At 35.6% G+C, this 18,225-nt stretch overlaps 1 long non-coding RNA gene across 2 annotated transcripts; it reads left to right on the top strand.

Annotated features, from left to right (window-relative positions):
• The first annotated feature begins 3,257 nt into the window (after positions 1-3,257).
• Positions 3,258-17,951, top strand: LOC146544114 (uncharacterized). Of its 2 annotated transcripts, none has more exons than XR_014884116.1 (5): positions 3,258-3,556; positions 5,117-5,315; positions 8,058-8,215; positions 11,784-12,374; positions 17,738-17,951. It is a non-coding gene; the product is annotated as an uncharacterized LOC146544114 (long non-coding RNA). The 2 variants fall into 2 exon arrangements; XR_014884117.1 differs by having other exon boundaries at positions 8,079-8,215.
• The last annotated feature ends 274 nt before the right edge of the window (positions 17,952-18,225 follow it).

The raw sequence follows: 18,225 nt of genomic DNA on the forward strand, positions 1-18,225 counted from the left end.
GAGAACACCAAAATAAATATGTAATGAGTTCATGCATTTGAATCAATAAACAAAGCTGTTACAGCATGCAATTAAGTTTATTATGTACATAGACAATAATCTTGGCAAATGAAATGCTGAGTAAGTAAACTATTAGGAACCATTTGGGACTGTTTTGCTCTTTTTATTTTTTGTTTTTTATTTTTATTTTATGTGAGTGTGAAACATTTTTTTTTCTAAAACATTTTAAATTCATTTCTAAAGTGACCTGCTGTGCTGTCCAACTGGCTAAGTGATTTCTGTTACTATATCAAACAGCGTAATGACATTTAGACAGGAAGAGGAAACTGTGTGCCAGTGCTACTTTACTCCCTCCTGGAGCCTTGCAAAATGTCATTTGTGGCATACTGTGTGATGTTTATTTTAGAATAAGAGACATTTATAGGTTTGATTTCTAAAGTACTTGGAGACAGCTTACTAAAGAGGTACAAACAAAAAATAAATAAAAGAATTGCATGATTTTAATGAAGCATAACTAGCTTCAAGCAGCTGCAGAAGGACTTGTTTGTATTTCCTAATACTTGAGAAGACTGTCTGAGAGTGTAAGATGTTTTTCTGTGGTTCAGTATGGTTTCAAAGTAAGTTAAAGCAGAGCTAAGATTTTGATCCTTTCTTAAAGGCCCATTTTAGCTGCATGATGCTGCTGCTCGCCCTGAACCTGTTAAAACGATTGTGTATAGTAGGGTTGAACAACAACTCTTCAGCAAAATATAAATCAGATTTCAGTGGGATCAGTGAGTATATTCAACTTCCTTGGCAGCTGTAGAAAACTCCCTTCTACCCAACAATCATGCCTCAAGTACGCTACATGCTAAACACTGTCATATATTTTTAATTGGAAAATCAATATAAATAGCCTTCAAATGCAGTGTTTCGTTTTTTTTTGTTGTTGTTGTTTTTTGTTTTTTTTGGGGGGGGGGGTGGGAGGTAAAGGGGATGATTGTTTTGGTCTGAATTTAGTTCATACTTCTTTTTGTTGCATTATTTTCAATAAGAAATATATTTTTCATGTGAGGCACACTATGCTTCATGAAGATTTCAACTGGGAAAGCATCAAACTGGAAGAGCTGATAGATCTGACCATTTATTTTTTTTCTTTCTTTTTTCATACTTCATAGGATTTTACATTCAAAAAATCAAGAAATTACATTGCAGTCAGTAAGTCTTAGCATCTCAGGAAACGTTCTTACTCTGTTATAAACCATATAATCGGTAACAAAAAGACCACTGTTTTTACCATCCTATAGAACCAAGCAAAAAAATGATAACCCCTGCCAAACTCATGGCTTTTCAGGAATTTCTTATAGAAATGATTTAGTGGAGAATAAAATTTGTCATTGTCTATCTACTCACAGCTAATTCTATATGTAGAAATCTGTAAATATCTCACTGAGATATTTCTACTCATATGGTACTCAAGGTTTTCCCCTTAAACATAGTCTTCACTTAGTTTCTAATTGAGATCAAAATGTTACACATCTGTGACTTTGTAGGGCAACTCAGAAAAAGCTGTATTACCTGTGTGTGCTCTTTGTGTCTGTATTAATTATTTGTTTTTTGATCATGAAGTGTTGCTTAGCACCACGTAGAGGTGAAAGCATTTAATTCAAAGCATCACTGCTTAGCATGGAACTCATTGCAACCCTCGGGTTGTCCAGCCATTCTCTTCCCACGTTATGGTCAGCTTCAGGCATGATTTAATTGACCTAAGATACAGTATTCCTAATTGCTTATTGAGGAAATACACTTACATTTAAGAGCCGTATTTTTTAAGAGTCTGTACTAAGAGGAGAAATAGCTCCACGTCAGTATCATTTCTCTGCTCAATATTAATTGGCTTTTGCTGTTCAGCATTGTTACCAGTGTAAGCAATATGGGTGAAGTGGTAGGACTGATTCTCCTAGTTACAGCCCTGAGCTGTAATTCACTGCAAACTCGCAATGACTTTAAACATCCATGGTGTCTCTTAACTGTGTATTTACTCACTGAATTTTAATCGCGTGTCGCCATGTTTCTTTGCAAACTATATACTGCATAGATTTAATGGGGTTTGAAAATATCTGACTGTTATTTCCTTCTGGAAGAACATGAACATTGTCAGAATAAAGTCTCAGCAGACAGCATTTTACAATGTAATAGCCGTAATTCTTATGAAGGATTATGGGGCAAAAATGTTCACAGTTGTTTTAATATTACTAGATTAGTATGTCTTTAGCTGATTAACTTTATTCTCTGAATGAGAAGGAAAGATAAATTTGTTTCTCTATTCATGAATTTATTACTATTTAATATATGCTGTGTAGTCACAGTTACTATGTATAAAGAGTGTTGTGGAAAAAAAAAAAGGTTTGTAATGAACAAATTCTATTTAGATTCTATTCTATAGAATTCTATTCATATAGAAGTTGTGCTTAAGCTGGGGAGGAAGAAGATGACATTATAGAAAACTTCATCAAAATCCTACTCTCAATTCATGATCCCAGTAATCTTTTAAATAGTTGCAATATTTGAATTACAATGGTCCTGTTTTTTTGGTTTGGATAGCAGTAACGTTCTTCATAGAGATTTAAATCATGACATGGTTTAAGTTTGTGGTGAAAATAATGGTAACTTACTCAGTTGCTGCTATGCAGTGTTTAGACAGAGCCACAAACATTTCTGCTTCTCACACTGCCCTACCAGCAATGAACTGGGGGTGTACAGGAAGCTGGGAGGAGACACAACCAGGACAGCTGACCCAGACTGTATAACACATGGTGTCATGTTCAGTGATAAAAGCTGGAGTGAAAAGAGAGGAAGAGGAGGAACTTTGGGAGCATTGGAGTTTGTATTCCCAAGAACATATTTTGTGGGGTGAATGAATTCCATGTTTTGCTCAGCTTACTCACATAGCTACTGTTCTATCAGGTAAACTGCTGTCATCTCAATGTATGAGTTCTTGTAGTTTTGCCTTTCCAATTCTCTCCCCTATCCCAGTGTAGGGAAAGTGAGTGAGCAGCTGTTTGGTGTTTATCTATTTCCTGGGATGAAATCACAAAGCAATTGTAATTATTTATATGGCTATACATGTATCATTATGGGTACAGAATTTTTTTCACATGGACCTTTATACATCCTCTCATTCTCAAATAACAGGATAACAGGTTGCTCTATAACTGCATAATGCACTACTTTCTTCAGTCTGCCAGTGTAGAAATTTGAATCCTGGATGAATTTGTTCCACCACAACTGGTCCTCCCTTTTCTTTACCTTTCAGAAATGTGAAGCTACCACTCAATGCTTACTTCAGTGCATTCTGCTATTGTAGTAATGAAGGTGCTATCTCACAAAACAAACCCCACTGAAGGTACATGTGAAACTTGAATGCAAGGATAACAGAGCACTGCACTGAGATTCTTTAACTGGCAGTTATGGGAAGGGACTTCCAACGGCAGTGGCCTTGATCCATCACATCCAAGAAATGGGAAAAAATGAGATCATTCTTATAGCATACAAAGAAAGGTGAACTTCTTCATCAGTAAGTATAAAGTAGGTGGGTTAGAATTTTATTCTCAACAGGCTCCATAGAAAACTGTCTTTTCTATTAAACTGAATGATTTCTTAATATTCAAACTTCTGTCTTGACATTCAGAGTATTTAGAGATGCATCTATAGTATTGGTTTTTGTTACCTTTACAAATCAGTGGATTGATTTTTGCCTCCTCAACCTCAGAAACTCAGATATCTGTGTTGATACATTTCTCATTTCTTCAACAGTAAGAATCAATACACATAAATAATTCTGGGTGGGTGTGTATGTGTAAGTTACATATCTTATACAACATGTGCTGTGTGAATGTGTTTAAAATTTTCCAGCTTTTCATTATGCATTTTGCATATAAAAACAAGGATGATGAGGTCTCCTGCACAACCCTCTGAGATACTTTTCTGTATTTAAAAATACTTCTTGGGAGTAAAAACTACTGAGAAAACAGTTAGATTAGGTCTACCCACATATTTTTTTTCTGAATGTCATAATTGACAAGAGTTGTTCTAAGATTTTTATTTTTTTCTTGACAAAACAACATACTGGGACATCCGTGACTACATTTATTACTTGTGATTGTATCTAAGATCAGAAACTGAAGTACTACTTCAGCATATTCTCATCTTATATTTATGTTGACTGAAAGAGAATATGAATCCAAATGAATCTCTCACATTTTAAGAATCAAAAGGTGTCTCAGAATGTATCTGTAGAGCTGAAATGAAAGGAGAAATATTGTGCATGTGCTGTATTACCTAAAAGATAAAGATTATTTCTGTGCTTGCTCCTATGTAACTTTATATTCAATCTTACTAGACTGATATTGATTTGTGTAGCGTTCAGTTTTGTAATCACATAGCATGAGTTAGACAGACATTAAGATGGATGTGCACATTTTGCTGAAATACAAGAATTCAAGTTACCAGAGATAGGAAGGCTTAAAATATGAAGATAGTTGCCTGCATCATAAGGTCATGTGTCCTCCATTACATTTTTTATTTTTTTTATTTTTTTAGATTTTAATAAGGTGATGTTTCTTGGTGATGTAATTTCCTTAACAAGATTGTTGTATTTATACCGAGAACAAAGTCATATATCTTACTAAAAAGAAGTACAAATATACATGCTTTTTTTTATAAGGAAAATATATTAGGAACAGATAAGCTAATATTCTCACATCAGAAAGCATCTTATATATTAAACAGTTGCTGACAGATAGTACATAGTACTAATACATAGTACTGACACTTTCTGTGTCAAGGAGAGTAATACAAATGGAATAAATTCATGCAGATAATCACAGTTGTTTCAGTAAGTCAGTCACTGTTGTTATTGAAACAGAGGAAAAAATAATTAAATGAAAATGACAGTGGATAACGTTATATTCACATTTCAATTACAGATCTCATTTTGGAATGACTTACACATCATCTATACTATTACCGTCATTTGAAGAAAAGATGTTGGGAGACAATTTAGTGCCTTGTATTCATTTGATTTATTTATTTATTTTTGATTTGAGCTAAATAAAAGGTCTTTTTTTCTCCAAAGGTGCCTGCTTAATTAGATAACTGCATAATAGACTGTAGCAGTTACTGACATTAGACTGTAATTCCATCAGAGAATTAATATGCTGAGAGTTGGAGATTCTTTGGACCCTGGAGACAATTTCTTCAATCTACAGTAGTGGCTAATGGAGAAATCGTAAGGGAGATATCTGCAGTGCTACTGCCTGTACTCTATTTCTCAAGTGAGTATATTTGTTCCAAGCATTTTGTCACGATAGGCTATCAGTACAATACTTTTTGGGCCAGAATGGTGCTTTCTGGACAGTGCGCACAGCTGTGTTTTCTTCATTACATTAGAAAACAAAGAAGTCCTCATTCAGAAGAAAAATAAGGAGAAAGAGGGGGGATAACAAATTTTCCTGCTGTCTGCATGCAAACAGCAATGACTGTTATACATTTCTAAGGTGTGTGCGCTCTCTGTGCTACAAAGCATACTGGGTGCATGGAATGGTGTGTGAATCTGACCTCCTTTTTCTGTGTCTTTAAAACAACATTGTTCGACTAGGCTAGTGAAGATATAGTAGTCACCAATGCACTTAGCATGAATAATTCAAGATGGATTGAATTTTAAAACAGTGATGGTATTCTTGGAAGATGGATAAGCAGAGACAGAGGCACAGGTCAAGCCCATGGCACTGGGATACCAAACCTGAGGCAAAGAGAAATACCATGAAATTAATTGCTTTTTCTGTGTCAAGTATGATGTTACTTTTACCCACAAAATGGACAAGAGCAATAAAGGTAGAGCAGATACTGGAAGTATGAAAGAAGTCTTATAGGATATACAGAACTGTCCGTACTGAGTCTCAGGAAGACCAAAGAGCTCTCATCTCTTTAGTCTCCTGTCTCACTGATATCTAGTGTGTACCCCCAGTTTTATTTTTCCCAAAATATATGAGAATCTCTCCAATTTGGGGACTAAGGAAGGAAGAAAGTGATCTCTTCTTGGCACAGTGCTTGCCAGATAAAACATTTTTAGTGTTTTCCCTCAAATGAAGGCCAAAAGAACTCTTTCTCTAAGAACTGAGTTCTTAAAAAAAAAAAAAAAAATCCAAATTTTGGGCAGCAGTTCCTTTTGAATCCCAATAAAAGGATATAAGACAGATTGTTGTTATTATATAGTTCTATTCCTATTTTAATAAGTAGTATGAGTTTACTTTTGTATCTTAGAAAAGCATGGCAAAATATGTCAATACTACAATTCAGGAAAGCATCCACTGATAGTACATAAGTGCATGCAGTGCATGCAGACGACTAATAAAATACATACATTTCAGCATACATCACTAAAGAACTATCAGAATAAAAGAAAAGAATAAATCCCAGATATCCCCACAATAATATAATAGATTCAAAGGCTAAGTTCACTCTCAATCTCTCAAAATCTTGAAAAGTGGAGACTTGCAAGTTTTCATCTGGTGTACTGGCTTTGGATTTTGATTGCTCCGCCTCCTTTCCAAAAAATGTGAACAGCCTCCCCTAGGCAAAAATAGAAGGCTATGGAGATTTATTTTTTCATAACACTTTGTAATACTGAAACACGTCAGTTATTTTAAACAGCAAAGTCAGTCTAGATGGTTTTCCTTCTACAAATCTTGAACTTCAGAACTCTCTGCCTTAGAAACAATAATTTTTTTCACTGCAATAAGTTTTATTGCCAGATTTTTAAAAGGTGTAACAGCCACATTAATAAGAGCATAATAATATTAGTGTCAAATCAGTAACTCCAGTTTTCTGAGAGGTTGCTTAATATAAAGATATTCATCTGGTGGCTGTGGAAAAAGAGGTGCGTACCTTTGTAAAGCACCTAATACATCTTGATTTTAATATTGACATTAAAATCAGTTCATATATTCCCACATATCTATACTTTTAGTAGAAAATTAAAAAATTCTTTTATAATTAGATACTATTTAGATTATTTTTAAGTATTCCAACACTTTTGAATATTGACCTTTAAAGAGGCAGTAGACATAAGAACTGTATTATTTAAGCACTACAGCCTTTGAGGCATCCCTACTATGGTCGAGTTATATTGCTTGAGATCAAAAGGCCAGCAGTTCTAGAGTAAGCACATCCCTTGTGGATTAATTATAATGAAATTACTTATTTTGAACACTGTACCAGAGCTTTGACACTATCCAAGCTGCAGTAAAAATTTCATGTGAGCTTTCTATGCAAGGAGAGTAATGCTGCAGTGACAAAAAATGTTTTATTTATAGCAACCCTGCTTATACCAAAGAGAGAAGAGCTACTGCTCACATTTCAATAGCCAATATTTTCACTGTAGCGTGTAGCTATCCTTCAGCTATATTACAGATGTAATTCCTAAAGTACATGTCAGTGTACATGATAGGGAGAATAGAAATGTATTTAGTTATTATCTTCATAGCCATCAGCTGAGAGAAAGATCTCCTGAAATCTGGAAATTCCATTTTTAAAGAATATTGTAGACATTTTTAGTTTCAGAAGTGAGAGGGAACAAAATATCTGAAAATGAAAATATCTGGGCTTTCCACTGAACGATTGCATTCTTGAAGCTTTCCAGATCAACCCCAATCTAATAAACCTGTTGGGTATTGCAACAGACCCAAGTGTATACGTAAGCATCACTGGTATATTTATGGGTTGGATTGGAGACTGCTCTCCTTTAAGTCTAAAGTCTTTGCTCTCTATCTGCAACACAATTGAAGTCCAATTTAGCCTGTAAAATTGTTTATGCAACTCAGCAAAGGGTCAGGAATGAAAAAAAAAAAATAACTGGTTCAGACAAAGCACTTATTAGCATAATCAATGGATTGGACTGACTGAGTCAAGCTAAGAGCAGCATTGAACTTGAACTGCATGCTACAGTTAGTGTGTTAGAAATAAAATTTAGTTAAAGAAGCCCCAAAACAAATGACTTGGTTTTTCAATCTTTGGAGTTCTCTCATGTTGCATCGAAGACGTTTCAGTGTCTTGGAAACGTATGCTCCTCTGCAAATTCCTGGACTGCATGACACCCTCAGCCCTTATCCCCCCAACGAAGGAAGACTGCCCCTGCGGTGGAAAGAAGAACCAGATGGCAAACATGTACAGCCAAGTAAGAACATATCTGAAGAACAGCTGGTACATGAGAGCTGTGTTATCCTTGGTCATACCTTGTCTTTCTTCTCTCACCATTGTTTTCTCTTTTTCTTTTTTTCCCTTTTTCCTCCTCTTCTCCCTTTCCCCTCTCCCCCCACTTTTTCCCTTGCCCACACTTTTTTTCCCCTTTCTCTCTATTTTTTCCCCTTTCCCATCCTTTTCTTTTTTCCCCTTTCCCCTCGTTTTTCCCCCTCTTTTTTCCTCCCCCTCCTTTTCCTTTCTCCCTTTTTTCCCTCTTCCCTCCCCATTTCCCTCACTGCCCATTTCCCTTTTTTCGTTCCCACTTCCCTCAAGAGAAGGATGAATTTTTCCTCTCTTTTATCCTCTTTTTTAGGTAGGATGTGGATTGGCAAAACAAGAGAGTTATGAGAATGGTCAGAACAAGAGTCAAAGCAGCCTCAATTTTAGTGCACGTTTGCTAATTTGGGTAATATATCTGTGCTGTGTTGTCCCTTCATGATTAAGTCCTCAACACAGGCCACCAGCACCAGAAGGGTGACATTCACTTTCATTGAGATTTCTGGTTAGCACTATTTTTGTTCTATCTTCCTAAAAGAAAGGAAATTAAATCATTTTTAAAAGACACTCCAATTAATTTCACATTCTCCAGGAAGAATAGTATTAAATGTTAAAAGTCTCACCTGGTGCTTCTTCCTAAGGAGAATTCTACATAGCTAAAGTTGAAGATTAAAGAGGAGGAAAATGAATATAATAACTTACTGCCTAAGCTACGAAATGTTTTGTTCATTCTCCAGTAAAAATACACCCCAAAATATTCTTGCTTATTGAGGAACTACTTTTTCAAAGCTTTTTTTTTTTTTTTTTTTTTTTTTTTTTTTCCAAAGCAAAGAAGGCTCTAAGATTAAGTCAATTTGAAGGCTATTGTTGGCAGAACCTCTAGACCTTTTTTAACATACAGGTGCACAAACACATTCTGGCTTTAGATGCTTTGCACCCATTTATTTTGTCCATGTTAATACATGACCACCTGAGTTAGATCAGATTTCAGGTCTAGGGCTCCAGTTGAGACGTTGAACCTTTATTAACATCAATGTTGCTTTAACATTAACATTTAGATGAAAAACATTCAACCCCTAAGCACTACTGTAGTGTTTTGTTCTTGTTTTTGTTTTTTTTTTTCTTCCATGTGGCTTCTGAGTCAGTATTATTGATGCTTCCACCTAGTATTGTTTTACTTCAAAGAAAAGCAATAAAGTAATTCCAGACCCTCGAATTGCCTGATATTCTAGGAACCCCCTGTTGAACAGACATTCTGCCAAAATATTATTAAAGTCTCTTTGAAAAATTGATCTATTGAAAACAATATTCTATGAAGGAAATTCAGTTTAGTTCATCATGATCCCTGTGGGGAAAATCATCAGTGAGTTTTGCTAACAGAAAGCCTTGGCTGGCTTGTTAAATCTGAAGTGGACATTTGTTTTCTGGATAGTAAAATAAAAAAATAAAAAGTAAAACCAAAACAAAAGCATGCAAACAAACAAACCCAAACAAATAAACAACAGAGTTGTCTCCATAACATCCTTAGGAATTTATTGAAATCATTCATTATACATTTACTTTATAATGATGAGCACTTCTGAGGCCCCATCTGGAGTACTGTGTCCAGGTCTGGAGCCCCAAATACAAGAAAGATAGAGAGCTGTTGGAGAGGGTCCAGAGGAGGGCCACAAAGATGATCAGGGGGCTGGAGCACCTCCCCTACAAAGACAGGCTGAGAAAGCTGGGCTTGTTCAGCCTGAAGAAAAGAAGGCTGCAGGATGACCTAATTGCAGCCTTTCAGTACCTGAAGGGAGCCTACAAACAGGAGGGGAATCAACTCTTTGAGAGGGTAGATAGCAGCAGGACAAGAGGAAATGGTTTTAAGTTGAAGGAGAGAAGATTTAGGTTGGATGTTGGAGGGAAATTCTTTACAGAGAGAGTGGTGAGGTACTGGAACAAGCTGCCCAGAGAGGTTGTGGATGCCCCATCCCTGGAGGTGTTCAAGGCCAGGACTGGTCCCTGGGCAGCCTGGTCTAGTATTAAATCAGGGGGGTTGGAGATTCATGATCTTGTATGTCCTTTCCAACATGAGCCATTATGAGGTAGAACTCAGCTGCTTTGAATAGTAATTATTTGCACGCTGGTCCTGAAAACAATCACATTATCAAATTGCTTTATTTAAAGTGGTTCTAATCCTGTTTTTAAACCAAAAGATATTTCCTTTTTCCCAATACTACCTACTCCTCTTTCCATAAAGTAAGAATTACAAAGAAGTACTTAAACTTTAATTCTATGTGATTTTGATAAATGTGTTTTGAGAGTTATGCAAAGCTGATTTTTACATCACTGCTTACTGGAGAACAACATAAAAGCAACTCAGAAAGCACCTGTGTTGATACATTCTTGGTGGAGAGCTAGAGTATGTGAAAGGGGGACTTTTAGATGCAAAGTAGAAGAAACTCATTACAGCAGACAAATAAGCACAGAATGTTTCACTGAGTTATCCCAGAACTGATCTAATGCTTCTCATTATTGTTGGTAAAACTTAATATTATTACAGGTTTTGGGAAAAGGGCAGGGAAAGAACAGGCCTGGAGGTTTAGGATAGGTTCAAGATGGAGAATGGCTGGAAGCTTTTGCAAATATTTGGAGCCCAATCACTTTGTCTCTTAATTCTTGAAAGCACTTCTTTTTAGGACTCAGTATCTTCCTCCATTTTTTCATATAGCTATCTTCCTTCTCACCTCTTTCAATGGTTGTGTAAGAACCATCTCTTCAACTCTCATTTTCTTCTCAATTTGTAAAGAAGTTAGGGATAAACTTTGTCTGTTTTTCTATTAGTATAGAGAAAAGCCAAGACAAAGAAAAAAGAAACAAACAAAAAAAACCCAGAGGACAGGATCCTCCTGCATATTGCCTTGTATTATCAGAATAAATATAAATAGTTCCAGGTGTTAGTTATAGGTCAATTAAAGTCACCTTCCTTAAAGATAATCAAAATAAGCAATTTGTTGTGCCCTCCCATCTTTGACGCTATGCTACTGGATTGATGTTTGGGCATAAATGAACACAGCTGAAGAAGGGGCTGGGGAATTAAATTCATAATTTGATGCAATCACTGTTAGATATTACTTTTGTTTAAGATGAGAAATATTATCTGAGGATTGCTTGTTTCAGCTGCTGCTTTTGATTAATCTGGGCTGGGGAGAGGGCGAATGGATACATGTAACTGGCTTAAGTTGAATGCAATGTTTTCTTTACTGCTACAGTTATTCTTGTGTGAAAATTGTGGTAAATAGCATGGCAAATAGCATAGTTTTCCTGGAATAGTTATAATCCAACAAGTGGTATAGTATAAAGAACACTAGCAAAGCATCACTTTCATAATCAGAGCTGTGGCAATGACACAAAGAGTATTTGAAGAAACCGTGTTTAATTCTGTTAAGAAACTAGAATACTGAAATCCCAGTCCCGAGGCAGCATATTAGCTATCGTATTTAAACATGTTTTCTGTCTCAATTCAGGCCTTTATAAAAGGAGTTGAATTGCAGTAGAGCCATACTGACACCTGGAGGTTATCATCATTACTGGGCAAAGTTGTGTGAGCAGGGAATATCAGCATGTCACAAGGGCCTTTAAAAAGTGCAGTCAGTAATCAGAAGAGCAATGGAAAAAGACCTGAAACATCCATTTTCATTGAAGTTTTACATCTGATGTTCTATTTTCATGATAGGTATTCTTTGTTCTTGGAGTTTTAGCTGGGGGTTTAGCTAATTCTGCGCATCATGTTCTTGTACATGAATCAGGATTAATCAATTCCTTTGACTGTCACAGAAAAGTGGGAGGTATTAATAGAAAAATCTCCACAAGGATAAATTTGTGGATCCATTCATATGAAGGAAAGGTGCAAGTGTGAAATTCTAAGTAAATAATATATATATATATATATATTGAAGGACAAAGGTGGTTCTCTTCACTTCCAAAGTTTTTCTTTTTTCTTTCCTGTTAATTTAGATATTTTGCAACTGGCTGGCTTCTATATTGAGCTATTCTCTCTGTTGGCAATAGTACTAACTTCCACAAGCTTGAGCTGATTAATTCCAGTGATATATAAGGTACTGTATGCATCATCAGTAATTTATTATGGTTTGTGTATAAGAACCATATACAAAAGTCTGCTGCTTCTTCCTCCTTGAAGGCTGATGATGTAACTACTAAAAAATAAATCAGGAAATGGTAATACTTCAGTTAGTCTCATCCAATGTAATTATGAATGAAGTTTATGTCTGTGCTGTATTCTTCAGATTTAACACAATAATAGCAGAATAATGTGTAAAGAATCCAAGCAGCTGTCCATATAACAGATAAGAGTAAGAAGGAGCAGGTTTATGCTAGTGCTTGAGTAATTTCGAGAAGAAAAAACCTAATGTTGATTTAATATAATAGCTACTTTTTAGCAAAACGGAGGCTTGTAGTAAGAATGACTTTTGAAAAGAAAATAACTGCTTTCTTACAGAATAAGTAGTGTTTCAGTTTTAACCTTCCTGTTTTATATTCCTTTTTTTCTGTAGTTGTTTTTGTTGTTGCTGTTGTTGTTCTACTATTCATCATACAGTCAAGAAACAGTGTTGTTCCTGTAAATGAAATGCAATTCCAAATTCATGGATTTGGCAATTGAAACATTTTTGGTGCTCTTCATGTATAGCAAGTCTGACCCTATTGGTAGCAGGACAAAGTAGAACTAGAATATTCTGAGTTAGAAGGGACATACAAGGAATCAGTCCAACTCTGGCTTCACGTAGGACTAACTAAACATTAAACACTATGTCTGAGATCACCATCCAAATGCTTCTTGAATTTCAACAGATTTGGGGCCATGACCACCGCCCTGAGGAGCCTGTTCTAACACCTGATCGCCCTGTCCACAAAGAACATATTCATAATAACTAATCTGACTCTCCCCTGATGCAGCTCCATGCTGTTCCCTTGAGTTCTGCTGCTGTTACCAGAGAACAGAGATCAACACCTGCTCCCTCATGGGGATCTTATTTTAGACTTCTTAAGTAGACTTAGGTAGATTTCTAAAAGAATAGTTAACCTTCATAAATCATTAGTGATAGTCTATTAATTTTCTCAAGTTCATTGACCAAAGGTTAAAGGCTGAAAGTTTTCAGAACTTTCTGAACTTTTGTGTTTGTTTTTTTTTTTTAGATCAATCTTAGCTGTCACTGTTTATGTCCTGCCATTTATTCTTACTTGTTTTTGATTAGCTTATATTGACCGAAGTCTAACCAGTGAAAAAAAGTGGATAGTATTCTCCTGTCTTTACAGTCTGAATGGGATCTTTGAGAGGTCATTTCATCTGTAGTATGAGAACAAGAAGAAGTAGGAAGGTTGGGAAGGACAAGAGGAACCAAATAGCACAAAAACAAAGATCAAGTTGAAATGATAATAAGATTGGAGTTCTGCACCCCTAGAAGCCCCATTTTGGAAATGAAGATGGCACGCAGATGCCCCTGATGGTACACAGTACCCAAAGTTTGATACAGAGAAAATACCTGGCACTCTCAAAGACAACTAGACAGATATTCAGACACATCAAAGACTGAAGGGTGGCTGTCAGTCATGAAAATGAAGTGTATGAATTAATGAGATGGACAAAAACCCTTTGGAATTTAGAGAAAAGTCAGTTTTTTACCAGGGGAACTCTTTCTCACTGAAACAACAACTTGTATGTTGGAGTTTATACTTTGGGCGTGAACGTGGCTGTAAATTGAAGAAATCATCTTGAAATTCTTCATTTGAAATCATAAATGTTTGGCTATGATATCTTCTCTAAACTTATTTCCACTACTGTCACAATCATAATTTTTAGTTCTTGACCAACTGAACTGATGGAAATACAAGTCTTGTTCAGGTAGTGAAGCCATAACTCTGCTGGATTTGCAGGATGAAGCAAAGAATGTAGACCAATGTTAAAGATATTCATTGCAGGTAGAGGCTATCTGTACTTAGTGGTAAGCCTAAATATTGCTGTCATGTACAGCAATATTTATTTGATTAATGTATTATATGGGACTTAGAGCCTTTTCCTGATGGTGACTTTTTTTTTATTTTTAAGACAGGATTGTAAAAATATGGTATATTCTTTGTTGTTGCATTCTGCAAAGCACTGATAAGAATTATGACCTTGTTTTATTGACAGGGAAATTGAAATACATACGAAGTTGAATTCAGAAACCATGTACAACTAATGCTTTATAAAATTTGTTAAATGCATGCTCTACTACAAATAAGGAGCAAATTCACTGAGATGTTGGAGCAAACATCTTTGAGAAAGATTTGTTGATAAAATCTTCTGATGTCTTACTTCAGAGTCAATTATACTAAATTATTTGCTTTTCACACTGCTATTTTTTAAAGAATGTAGAATAGTTTAATTTCCAGGGTTTTTTTATTTTGTTTTGTTTTGTTTTTCTGACCTGTGCCCATGTGACATTTATTTATACTAATACTAATGTACAGAAGGGGAAAAAACGTAACAGGAAAGGCTCAGCCAGTTATTTGTATTAGGCATTGTTACCTGGAGATAATTAGAAAAGGGTTGCAGGGAATAAATGCCAACCATTAATATCTGTCAAAGATGGGGAAGGGAGCGATATAGAAGAGGCAGACAGAAATTAAGGAGAAACTTGCACTGAAGTGCAAAATCTGGGCAGTGCATTACGTAGCCCTAATTCCGACATAGCACTGTGGTAGAATATTTGTTCTTCATTACAGTTTACTTCTCAATCACCAACACTCACTTGAAAAGTTTTGCTTTATCACCACTAGGTGGTAAAGTCGGCTAACAATTTGAAAAAGTGATGCACTTTCCTTCGGGATGAAGGTCTTTCAGCCTGGAAGGATGTGACATGCTGCCGGACCGCTGTCAGGAGGAGCTTGCAGATTTTCTGGCTCTTAACCAAAAAACTAAGTCCTATCTGCATGGGAAGTCAGCAAAGCACCAGGATGATGGTGTGCTTAATCTGTACAAAATGAAACGTCAGCTTAAGTGTATCTGTTCTGCACTTCTCTCTGATTATTGGAGACTCTAAATATCCTGCAGGAAATGAATCATAATTTAGGTTCTAGGAGAAGAGAGAAAAAGAGATTCAAAGTAAGGCTACTTTCCTCTTTCACGGCAATCTTTTACAATTAAAATCTGTACAGTAAGATTCCTGTCCAGAATTTCTCTCATCAGTCTTCTCTTAAAAAATCTCCCTGTGTTTTAAAAACCATCTTTCCAGTTCAGTTTTCCCAGATTCTTTAATAAAAACAACCAGCCACATCCTGATTTATTTTAGCATAAACCAAATGATTGCCTGAAAGATGATTTTTGATAAAACAAAGTTTTGGAAATCATGTATATAAATATATAGTTCAGCTCTGGTTTTTGATTTAGGGGAGCTGGAATGTGACAAATGATAGCTAATCACAGAAACATTTGCATGGCAAAATGAGCAATGTCATAAACTAGAAATAGTAATTATTTAACTGACTGGTAGGTTACTCTTAGTAAATACAGTAGTCTTGTAAGGAAAGCAAACAATACTTTGGGAATAAGTTGTATTTAATTACTTCCTTCTAGTTTATAGTTCACTGTAATTATTTCCTAAATTCACAGGACAAAATCCTGATTGTAAACTTCTTTTTTCTCTCCTATCTTTTGTGGTACTTAAGTCACATCATTATATGCACACATGCAATGCTTTTTTTCTCCCTCACAAATGAAGATCTTCAGATTTTTATTCGGAAAGAAACTCCAGTCCAATCATAGAGCAGCACCAAAAAAAGTGCAAAGTTTGGTGAGATCTCTCCTTGTAACTCAGTCAGGAGGAGGTTGGAAGGGCTGTGCTATTTATTTCTTGTATCTTTCATCATCTTGTTATCATAAGTTTGAATACTGAAATTAAATTTATATATAGATAGGTTTTGTTTTTTTTTAATTGGCACAAAGATAAATAATCAATAAACAAGTATTTATATATGAAAATATAGTAACTTCAAGTTCCCCAAAGAATACATTATCTTTATATTTGGAAATAACCCACAACATTAAGAAAGAGTACTCCAGGAAAGAGATAGTGGGATCTGTAAAAACCAAAAGCGTATGATCTATTAGAAGAATGAACAGTGGTAACTCTCAAATTATATATATGCATAAATCCATACTGCTGCTGAATCTTTTTTTTTATTATTATTTACTTTTATTTTCTTGTCATTTTCCACAAAATAACATAGAAAGTATACTAATTATGTTGAGGCAGCTGGCTATACATTCTTTGGTTAAATATCTCTCTGCTAGAATATTGAGCACAATGACTGAGGAAGGCTGTGATAGACGGGAAAATTAAAAACACAGGACTGGAAATGTGTGCTTTCCTGGCAGGTACTAACCGAGATGGTCACAAGCCCCATAGGTCCCCCAACAGATCTACCCAAGTAATAGTAACAGGAGATTTTCTTTGTGATTAGTGTACTGTGTAAGTAGGATCTGTCCAGATCCCTACCTTCCTTGGGATTCTTTCAGGGTAAAAGATATTTGAACAGGTTTTTTTTAGTGGTTTGAGGAGAGAGGTATTGTTAGAGATTCTTGGAGACGGAAATGAGTTGCACTGTTCTTAGCTTGAAGAAAAAAAAAAACAAACAAAAACAGCAAAGCATTTCTGATCCTGCAGCCGTTCTGCACGTCAGGCACCTCCTCCAAAAAAACAGCTTTCCCATCCAAGGCCACTTCTCATATTCTGGGGCATGTTAGTATTAGTCAATCTTAGACTTGTGTGACACTTATCTATTAGGGTGAAAAAGGATCTATATTCTGAAGCAATGGTCAATCATTTGTCTGAATCTGTGTAGTCTGAAGGTATAAAGTAGGTTATTCCCAATGCTAACCCCTATTTCAAATAACTGATAAGATTTAAAACTGGCTCTGTGCTGATGGCAGGAGTGAATAGTTGATTTGCTGCTCTATGCTGAAAGCAAACAAGCAAATAAAAAAAAACACAGTTCTGAGCATATGTTGATAAGTCATTCTGAAATCAGATTCTGTAGAAAATCTTAATATCATTTTTTTTGTTTGTTTCATTTGTTTGGAGAAGGGGAGGTGGGAGGAGAGGAAAGGATCAGTATTTAACTCTATTGTTCTTATGTCTATTTTTGCCATAAAATTTTTGTTTTAAAGATTTCTTAGGTCTAACTGAAGGAAACATCCTTTTGCCTGAGCTGAAGGAGAAACTGAAGCAGGATTTACCTCCCCAGGTTTTCAGTGGTATACTAAAGATCAAGTCCTTGCTTTCACTAACACTTGCAGCCACTGGGTGGAGAACTTGTCTAACAATCTATCTCGTTATGACAGAGTGAAAATCAATCCAACCGTACTTTGCTGGCTGGGCAAATTTGTCTAATACAGGTCATATATTAGGTTTTTCTTTTTCAGTGGTCAACATGGTTCAATTTCCAGCTAGGACATAATTTGCACAATAACCTGAAGTTGAAATTAATACTAAGAAACAAACTGTACTGTGTGTAAGAAAAATCCATTAAGCTGTCTGCATTAAGAGGAAGAAGCTGACCAATGGAATTGAAGCACATGTGTTATACCGTAAGAAGAAAGGTTCAGACAAATATCACAGGAACCAGGATGACACTCCAATAAGGTAACTTTAGGTTTAATCTTAACTGCAATTAAGAATATTATTATTATGATTTATTTGTAGTACTACATTGTCTAAAAGACTCGAATGTAGAGCCCCAGCGTGCTAAACACTGTGTAATTGTATCCAGAAGATATTACCGTCCCAGTGGAGTATTTTAACTAGAAACTAATGACTGATTGCAAAGCAGAAAAACAGAGTAGAGTGGCCTAAAATCACAGTGTTGGTCAATGATGAAGCAAAGGATAGAATCCAGGTTTCTGATATTTGA

This window comes from Meleagris gallopavo, chromosome 6 (assembly GCF_905368555.1).
Source record: "Meleagris gallopavo chromosome 6, MGAL_WU_HG_1.1, whole genome shotgun sequence".
Lineage (NCBI taxonomy): Eukaryota > Metazoa > Chordata > Aves > Galliformes > Phasianidae > Meleagris > Meleagris gallopavo.